The sequence below is a fragment of the Gouania willdenowi genome, chromosome 7, assembly GCF_900634775.1.
Source record: "Gouania willdenowi chromosome 7, fGouWil2.1, whole genome shotgun sequence".
Classification (NCBI taxonomy): Eukaryota; Metazoa; Chordata; class Actinopteri; order Blenniiformes; family Gobiesocidae; genus Gouania; species Gouania willdenowi.
This window is the reverse complement of record NC_041050.1, coordinates 20,883,334-20,894,387: the sequence shown is the minus strand read 5'-3', so window position 1 is coordinate 20,894,387 and position 11,054 is coordinate 20,883,334.

Here is an 11,054-nt window from a genome sequence, read left to right as displayed (position 1 = left end):
TAGGTTTAGAGTATAGGGTGGAGATCCATTGTATGAATGAATCTCCAAAGCCAAATCTGTCAAGGACAGCAAGGAGGAATGACCAGTTGACTCTATCGAATGCTTTTTCTGCGTCTCGTGACAAGATTATTGTTTTCTTTTTAGAGTTCTGTGCCATGTTGATCAAATTAAACAGCCTTCTAACATTGTCTGTGGAGTGTCTATTTTTAATAAATCCTGTCTGGTCTTGGTATATAATTGACTGTACGACTTTCTCTAACCTGGAAGTGAGTGCTTTGGAAATAATTTTTATGTCTGTGTTAATAAGTGAGATGGGATGGTAACTTGAGGGTAACATGGGGTTTTTGTCTGGTTTAAGTAGTAATTTAATGTTTGCTGTATTCATGTGACCTCCTACATAACCTTTATTTTTAATCTCTGTTACTACTCTGAAAAAGAGCGGAGCCAGTATTGACCAGAAGTGTTTTAGGAATTCAGCAGGGAACCCATCTGGGCCTGGTGCTTTGCCTGTTGACATGCTATCCAAAGCATTTTGTAGTTCTTGTAAGGTTAATGGTGAGTCTAAGGTGGTTTTCTGCTCTATGGTGAGCTGTGGTAGGTTTAAGTTATTGAGGAAGGTTTTCATATCATCAGGGTCAGGGTTTAAGTTTGATGAGTATAGGTTTTGATAGTAATCATGAAAAACCTTATTAATGTCCTGAGGTAAGTTTAAAGTTTGACCTGAATTATCAGAAATTGGCGCTATGAAATAGTTTTCTTTGTTGTGTTTAAGCTGATTTGCTAAATATTTGCCTGATTTATTATTGTAGTCAAAGTTTTTGTACCGTAGTTGCTGTAAAATAAAATCCGTTTTCTTAGATAAAATTATGTCCAGATTAAGTTTTGTATTTTGGAGTTTTTTCCATAAAAGTTCAGACGGGTTAGCTGCGTATTCTTCCGTAAGTTTCTTAATTTTTTCTTCAATCGTTTTTTCTGCTATCTGCTCCTGTTTTTTCTTATAAGAAGAGTATGATATAATCTTCCCTCTGATGACAGCCTTGCCGGTTTCCCAGAGTAAGGACGGTGACACTTCCAGAGAATCGTTTGTTAATAGAAAGTCCTCCCATTCTTTTCTTATCATTTTACCAAATTCACTGTCATTAAGTAAGGAAGTATTAAAGCACCACAGAGAGGATAATTTCTGATTAGGGTCACACTTCAGGATGAGGGATATCGGGGCATGATCGCTAATGATTATAGGATGTATTTTAGAGGAAATCTTATGTGCAATGGATTTATTTGAGAGACCAAATTCTATATTTAACAGAATGGTTAAAACCAAAAGAATACCACAACACCTGGCTAGAAATAGAACAGCTAGACTGCAAACATATTAAACTCTCTGATCTCCCTTTTATCACTGTGACCCTGAAACGTCATAACTGCTTTAAAAACCCACTGATTGCCTCCACCCTGACTGCGTGGTGGAAAGCCCTGGACATAACAAATGTTCAATTAAAAACTAACATGCTGTCTCCAATCTGGCACAACCCTGACTTTAGAAACAGAAAAACACCACTCTATCTAAAAACATAGGAAGATAGCGGAATTATTCATCTCCAAGACCTCTTCGAAAATGATAAGCTCAGGACATATAACAATCTAACCCAAGCATTCAATATAAATAAAAGTAACTTTCTACAGTACTTACAAGTAACAGAGACAATAAAGAAAACTACTCCACTAGACTTAACTACTTTACAACCTCCAGAACTGGCTATATATATGAAAAAAATCTCAACAAAATCAAAAAAACTCTCAAAAATATACAGAGCGCTCTCGAACACTAACTGTAATTACTTACCAATCGCGAAGTGGGAGGCTGAACTCTCAATCACCCCGAGCACTGATTTCTGGACAGAAATTTGTTGTAATACTTTTAAGATGACAAAAAACACAACCTTCAGCTAATTCAATACAAGGTCCTCCACAGATCCCACATTACCCAACAGAAAATGCATAAAATGGGCTTCTCAGCAACAGACATCTGCTCTCAGTGCACCCAGAATACAGCGGATTCCTATCTACATGCCTTATGGCTTTGCCCCCCAGTTCAACACTTTTGGATTCTAATCACTGAAAAACTGTCCTCCATTTTGGACTGCAGGATTCCTTTATCTCCAAATCTTTGTTTGATTGGAGACCTGACAATGCTTCAACTTCCAGCAAACCAATCACAATCAATCCTTGCGGCACTAGCCATAGCAAAAAAAACAATATTACTAAATTGGAAAGACAAAAAATCCTTAAACATAAACCAATGGCAAAATCTCCTCACAGAATTTATTTCCATGGAAAAGATGTCTGCTCTCAGAAAACAAAAGAAAATAATGTGCTTTGAGGAGCGTTGGACTCCTTTTTTAATTGCATTAAATCTAAATTTTTAAAAGCCTGATGATCTAGCCTGCAAGCGACTGCCAGCAGAAAAAAAAAAAAAAAAAAATATCCAAGTGTTGGTCTGTGAGAAGAACTGATGAAGAAACATCCTAGTGATTAAGATGAGCTCAGGTTTGAATGGAAAGTTAGTTTATCAAGCACACAAAGCATTTCACCAAGTTTGATTTTGTGTGATTTATTTATAAATATATATACATAGTTTAAATGAAAGTGTAAACACTACACTACTGCTGCTGTCTTATTCTGTGCTGTGGTGATGAACAGCTGGAACAGTCTGATTCTCCTCTGAAGTGAATCTGCGATCACACACAAGACATTTTACAGGAATGCGTACAAAGTAACGTCTATTTTTTACAGCATTATTTGCAGCATTTTACAATGTTGATCATACCTTTTTGTTACATAAATTAAAATGTTATGGTTTTAGTTGGACTGCAATTAAATGGCTAAAAAGTTATTTGAAAAACAGTCTTATTTGTTTGTCTGAAGTAAAAGTGATGGACTTCCCACAGGGAAGTAGTCTTGGTCCATTGCTATATTCAACATTTACTAATGACCCACCATTGATCTTAAAGGATGCTGAAATGTTGATGTATGCTGATGATTCAACAATTTACATCGCAAAACCCACAATAAAAAAAGAGAGAGGTACCTTTGTCTCAAAATGTCAATCACCTTTATTACCCTAAGCCCCATAACTAAGCCCCTCCCCTTTATATAATCTGTCAATCAAAATAGTTTTTGTCCTAAGCCAATACCATTGGCCGGCTCTGAGTGAAGGCATGCATGGTGAATGGAAGATTCGTGTAATAAAATAATTTGTTTTTTTTTTAAATATAAGCATGCATGTGAAATAAAACAATATGTTTATTTTTAAAATATAATTATATGTGTGTAATAAAATTATACTTTTATTTTTAAAATATAATCATGCATGTGTAATAAAAAAGGCAATGACTGTGTCAAAGAGCAACCGTAGCAGTGGAGGCAATCAATGAGGCAACCAGGCTCCAGAGTTTTGATGCATCAGGTTTTTGTCTTTTTATTTTCCATTGGCACCACAAGCACAGTGCATTTCAATCTCCACTCAACTCCTACTGATCAGAATGGAGGTCCCTATATACAGGTGCATCCTTAATTAGCCTGTACCAAGCATGGGGTGACATTTGATTTACATATTAAAAGTACAACATAAATATTTACCCAAATAATTCTTAACAGACACCATCATAAACAATAACCCTCTATTAATATAATTACCGTTATTCAGATCCCCTAAATGATTAAACTAATTATTTACATTGATTTCTAAACATCAAGCTCCCCTGTTCCTTAGTCCCTCTTGGTCTCTCCCACCTGGAACTATAAAAAGGTGTCCACAGCCCCCGGGGAATTCTTTCACCAGGACACCACAGGAAAGAGGAAGAGACCATGCACAGGTAAGCATTGCTGTATATTGCATTTCAATCACACCCAGAATAAGAGAACATATTTAATGGTTTTATCTATCATGTCACTGCTAAGTTATTTATCAATTATCTTAAAATGTATTTTCTGTTTTTATCACTAGATGAATGCTGAAACCCTGTGGCCTGAACCATGTGCTTCATCACCTGTCCTCATGATGTCAATTTAAGCAAATTCATTAAATCAATACAACAGAATGTGTCTTCTTAATTTCATTAAGCACTGCCAGTCTGTTCACACAATTTACCATGTATACATTATAACAGTCCATGTGTAACGTCACCTCGTCGTTACAGACTGTACTATAACACTTAGGGTGCTTTCACACATATAGTCCGGTGGAATTAGTGCGGTTCAGGCGGTGAATCTGCAACATTGTTGCATTATAATTTGGTCTGGTCCACTTTCGCAGGCAAAACGGTCGGTTGCCGATTGAACAGAATACTTCAATCTCCAATGTCATGACAATGTGGCGCTGCCCTGTCACTACTGACTGTCGCACCGTCACATCCTATATTTGGTGTCTCTTCCAGCTGCTGCTGCTGCTGAGCTGTCATTGATGGAGTTGCTTCATTACAATTGCGCTTCAATGTAAAGTCCTTTGTTTGGTCCTGGTTGCTTTCTCTCATGGTTAAAGACCACACCATGCTTCGCTTGAGCCGAACCGAGACCTACATCTTTCAGAGGACCAGAGTTTGTTTGTTTGCTCCGCACCAGAGTTTCAGTGACCTTTCACCCATCCATCCATCCATCCATCTTCTCCCGCTTAGCCGTTTCCGGGTCGCGGGGGCAGCATCCTCAGTAGGGAGGCCCAGACTTCCCTCTCCCCGGCCACTTCCTCCAGCTCTTCCGGGGGGACCCCGAGATGTTCCCAGGCCAGCCGAGAGACATAGTCTCTCCAGCGTGTCCTGGGTCTTCCCCGGGGCCTCCTTCCAGAGGGACGTGCCCTGAACGCCTCACTAGGGAGGCGTTCAGGGGGCATCCTAATTAGGTGCCCGAGCCACCTCATCTGGCTCTTCTCGATGCGGAGGAGCAGCGACTCTACTTTGAGCCCATCCCGAATGACTGAGCTTCTCACCCTATCTCTAAGGGAGAGCCCAGCCACCCTACGGAGGAAACTCATTTCGGCCGCTTGTACCCGTGATCTTGTTCTTTCGGTCATGACCCAAAGTTCATGACCATAGGTGAGGGTTGGAACGTAGACCGACCTGTAAATAGAGAGCTTCGCTTTTTGGCTCAGCTCCCTTTTTACAATGACGGACTGGTGCAGACTCCGCATCACTGCAGACGCCGCACCAATCCGCCTGTCGATCTCTCGCTCCATCCTTCCCTCACTCGTGAACAAGACCCCGAGGTACTGGAACTCCTCCACCTGGGGCAGAACCTCATCTCCAACCCGGAGAAGGCACTCCACCTTTCACATATTGCAAAAAGACCGGAGTATCCGTGGAAGCGAAGCATGGTGCGGAGCAACGAGGCATGTGTGATATATACATCCATATATACATACAGGCTTACACACTAAGCAGTTTTTGTTTAATTGTTTAAATATTTTTAATTTAAGATGGGTTTGGAATTTTTTTTTTAACTATAATTTAAAACAAAAGCAGGTTTTGGTTTATTAATTTATTATTTATTTAAATATTTTTTTGCTTGTTTACTTACAGTTATTCATTTAATTCATTTTTTGCCTACATTTAAGTTATATAAGTTAAAGCGGTAAAAATATCTTTAAACTAACTATTTTGATAATTATTTCTCACGTTAATTATTTGTATCAAATTTTCAAATGTTTATTCATTTATTTTCTAAAAGAATGTATTCAAATTCATAAGACAAATCTAAAGGGAAAATTACGCTTTGGTGCGTGATACTATCCTTATTTAAACTGCAAGTTTTAACGATCAAGAGGACTTTTGACTCAATACACAAAAGACATAAAAATTAAACAAAAGAACCCATTTAAAGAAATTATTCAATGTTTGATACTGCGATTGACCCCAAATAATTATTGTAATCTTATTAAACAGCAAACAAAGTAAACAAATAAAAAGTTATAGACCATTACAAGTATATCTACTCCAATTAGAAATAATAACAAAAACACAAACAATTAATCATGAACGTCTATTACTTATCAAAGTCAAAATCACAATCACAATTATCTTAACAAACAACTGACCATATTCAATGTCGACCCACAAACACAAGTGATTAATGTCTATCATTTACAAGCCAAAAGCAAACAATGTTTAAAATCACCCTAAAGACAAAAAAAAATAATGTAACACAAATGATTTTTAAAATGTGTCCCACCATAAACAATTAACGTGTAATATCATAATTCCAAAACAACTCAATAACGGTTAAATTAAGTCAGGTCTAGTTTTATTCAACTAAATTACAATAAGATGACACAATCTGTTCCAGATTTCGTCAACTAAAATGTACATTTCAAAGATTCAGTTACCATTTATCATCCTGATATAGGATGGTATTAAAGTTTTCTTAAATACACACATTTGATGTGACTTCTGACAGAATCATAGTTTTCAGCTTGTTTTGTTTTTATTGAGTCAGTCTCTTTATCGTCGCTTTAATCTTTAGTCGACAAAATTAACACTGGCAGGGCTTGACCCTAAATTTAATTCATCAGACACAGTAGTTAGTGGTTGTTGTTTTTTTTAACCACTACCACAGTAACTAGCCAGCCATGCAGCATTCCATCTAAACAAACTATTGATTGCTTTTATTCATAATAATATTGGCAGCTCAACAAAAGATTTCAAGATCTCCTTCTTCAACTTTATCAAATTCATGCCACTTGTAAGTCTCTTCCCAGATACTGTAACTTGTATTTTTTATTTTTTTTGGATGACTTGCTTCTACTCTTGCTGTCTTAATGTAAAACAATTATGACTTAATGGCTGTACATAATTAAACGCTCCTTTTGTTTCTGAAAGGATCATTTATCCCATCCTCATCAGACTTTGACTCTAAAACTGGAGGGAGCTGGATCATAGCAAAGCATCATCAGTCTCCAAACCTGACTTCACTAAGGAGATTTTATACATGACAATTTCAATTACATAGGGTCAAGTACAACACCGTCATCTCATGACACATTGCAGTGTGGATTTGTCGAAAGAGTAATGGAATAGGAGGAAGTAAAACAACATTGTGAGAAAAGCACATAAGCGTGTCAAAAAAAAAAGTATTCAGAATAAGAATTTAACCCATATCTTACATATATTCTGTAATGTAATATCCATTCTAGCATAGGTCAGACAACCTTATGCTAATAAAAAGCCATTTGCCCCTCACATACACACAGCACATTTCTAACTTCACATAATAACGAATAACGCAGAACTTGCACATTCCTGTGCATTGTTTAAAAACTACACTGATTAAAATGATCCAATGTGAACTAGTTACCACTACAGAATCAGAAAATATTGAAGATGGATGAAACATAGAGCATTTGCCATAATCATCATAGAAATAATAAAATAAATAAATAATAAAATTTCTAACCCTAATACAGAGTGTCAAACTCACAGGGGAGGCTGGAGTTGACCCACTGCGGTTAAAGGAGGGTTAAAGCAATACATTTTAAAATGACACAAAGTTTTAGACTCACGCACACATACCAGGGGCGAAATCGGGGAACGCTTGGAAAAGCAGTCATACAGCCATTTAGTAATGAGGATACAGCAGGATGAGATGTATGGGTTTTTACGCGCGATGGGGGAAAAAAAGACCGTTGGATTTTTCTTTTTACTTTTGGATTCAACAATCTTTCCGGAGGGGAAACTTTACGAGATTAAAGTATAACAAAACACGCTTTTAAACAAAGTTTATTTTTTCATATATTTAGGTACATGTCCAAAGCACACTTTTGAATAAAGATTATTTTTATTACAAAAAGTCTAACACAAGGAAAAAACAAAACAAATATTCCAAAGCAGTAGTGTAAACAACAACATATAGAGTATTTGTGATGATGTTTTTGTGACCCTACAGCCTATAATAGTGTGGCTAATTTGGAAATTATAAGGAAAACCCTGAAAATATATGAAAGTGAATTGTAATACCTAAAACCAACTAAATGTTGTAGTGTAATCGAGAGTTGATCTATGTGTGCTATGAGTTTGATGATGCTATTTTATAGTACAGTTATTGCTTATTTTAGTTTAAAAAGAAACACATTATTTTATAACACACATAGATGATTATATTTTAAAAATAAACAAATTATTTTAGTACACCTACATGATTATGTTTTAAAAAGAAACATATTATTGCATTACACATACATGATTATATTTTAAAAACGAAACATATTTTATTACACAGATGATTATATTTTAAAAAGAAACATATTATTTTATTACACATACATGATTATATTTGAAAAAGAAACATATTTTATTACACATATATGATTATATTTTAAAAAGAAACAAATTATTTTATTTTGTATACATGATTATATTGTAAAATAAACTTATTTTATTACACATACATGATTATATTTAGAACATTTTAAAAAGTAAAAGAAAAAAAATGTTTATTACACACACACACGATATATATTAAAAAAAACATTATTTTATTACACATATATGATTATATTTTATGTAGTATATGAAAAAGCTTTTTTTTTTCTTTTTTTTTTTTTGCATGTAGGAGGCGTTGCTTATTCGCCAATTTTTTTCTTCAGAGTTCCCCAGTCATACCGCATACAACGGTTTCTGAAAAGTTTATTGTCGTGATCCTTATGTCCATCGATCAGTTTTTCTTTAAATGTGTTGTACGGAATATTGATTGCCGGTCTCATCTTCGAGCCATCGTTCAATTCTAGATTGATAAACTCGACACCATCTTGATCGCGAGAGAGTGAGAGAAATATATACCATTTCACGCCGGGACAAGTCTTTGTTTTCCACGCTTCTTTTTTTTGGCTTATCCGGTGTTAGATTTGCGAAGTAATTGGCGCACTTAACGGCGACCCAATCTTCCTCCGCCAAATGAATTATATTATTTAATGCTTCCATAACATTGTCGTCGTTGATGACGTATAATGCCAGCTGACTTTTCTCATTTCTGAACGTACTCTATATCCCCATTGTTTAGTTGTTCCACAATTCTTCCATTTGCCATGCATGACTTCACTGGGAGCCGGCCATTGGCGTTGATCAATGGTTAACATCTTCCGCTCCCCGGTAGTTGATCCTTTGAAATTGTAGAACAGCACACGAGCCGAATTCTCAGGATCAGGTATCAGGAACTTGTCCTCCTCCTGTCAGGGTCCCCATTTAGAAACTTTAACTCCTTTTCCGGGTTCCCGTGGATGATGTTTTTTTTCCACTCTTTTCAAACTACATTAAGCACAAGGCATTTTTCTTTCTCTTTAGTGTCTGGAAAATTGTACTGCGAAATTTCTTTGACCATATATGCCTGCAGTGTTGCACACACAGAGAGACAGGACACAGGAGGGGTTGCGAGGGGACACACATGAAGGAGGAGAGGCTGAAATTGACCCACAGGGGTTAAAGGAGGGTTAAAGCAATACATTTCGATCTGACATAAAGTTTTGGTGGGTGCAGTTTTAGACACGCACACACCGGGGGCAGAGTCGGGGGACACTTGGAAAAACAGTCATTTAGTAACGAGTTGGCAGCCATAGGATGTAGATGTATGGATTTTTATGCACGATGGGGAAAAGGGTCTCTGATAGATTTTTTTTTTTTTACTTTTGGATTCGAATACTGCGAGCTTCTGGATACTAAGCAGCCAGATGAAATTTTGGAATATGATGAACTTTTACGAATTCTATGGAATATGCTGAGCTTTTTTGTTTTTGGAATCTGCAAACTTTTACGGAAATATACACAGTATAACAAAAACACGCTGTTAAATAAAGTTTATATTTAATTTTATTTATACATACATGTTCATAAGCACTCTTTTAATCATCGATAAAACGTACATGCTCCTGTCTACAGTCAAAACATATAACTTGTCCGGACATGCCCAGAATATGTCCGAACCAGATGAAGCATCCGGTTTTTAAAATGTCCTATCTAAACATGAACAGCAGAGGTCGCCAAAGTTTTGTTTATTATTTTTATTATTATTTCAAAAAAATATTGTTAAATACCCACTAGATGAACGTAAATCATTTCATACTTCAATAATAATAATGATAAACAATAAATGTTTAATATGAAAATGTTTTAATATTAATAGTATTTTTTATAAAAATTTGATGGGCGGTGCTTAGAAATAAAGGGGCGTGGCTTGTGGCAATAAACTATTTTGATTGACAGATTGATCAAAAGGGGCGGGGTGGGGTAGGCTAATAAATCAAGTTGATTGACATTGTGACAGCGGTGCCGTTCTCTTTTTTTCCCACAATATCTGAACTTAGTAGTGTTTTAGATCAGGAGCTTCAAGCAGTAGTGAAATGGATAACCATCCTTGAATATGTGCAGCCGTGCCCAATGCCTACCTACCTCTACTAAACCTGTCCTAGTCACTAATTCTCCTTCCCAACCTGCTTCAACACCTGCACCAGTTCCCCCCACTTTTTCACCTAAAGTATGATCTAAAATGGTCAAATATCTTCACTGTAGCCTCTTATTATTCCGAATAAATGTCCCTACACATATCCAAAAGAAACACACAACACCATCACCTTCAGGAGGAACTGGTAGACTACGCTCCTCTCATCATCAATGGTGACCTAGTGGAGAAAGTATGGTCCTTCAGGTTCCTGGGTGCTCACATCCAGGAGAAGCTCTCCTGGGCCACCATCAGAACCATCCTCTCTGACCCCTCCCACCCTGCTCCCCTCAGAAGAAGATACGGATCAATCAAAGCTCCACCTCCAGAATGACAGTTTATATCCCTGGGCCATGAGAACCCTGAACAAAAAATAACCTTTTTCCTCCCATGACTCAAACTACATGTGCAATAATCCACATCAAAGTGCAATACACTGAGTCATATTTATTTATCTCCTAACTGGTCACTTTATATTTTTATATTGTGTGTATGGTAATGTATAAAGTTTGCTGAGTAGTTTGTTAGTATTATATATTTATATATCTTTCCTTTTCCAGTATTTTATTTAAGTATGTGTT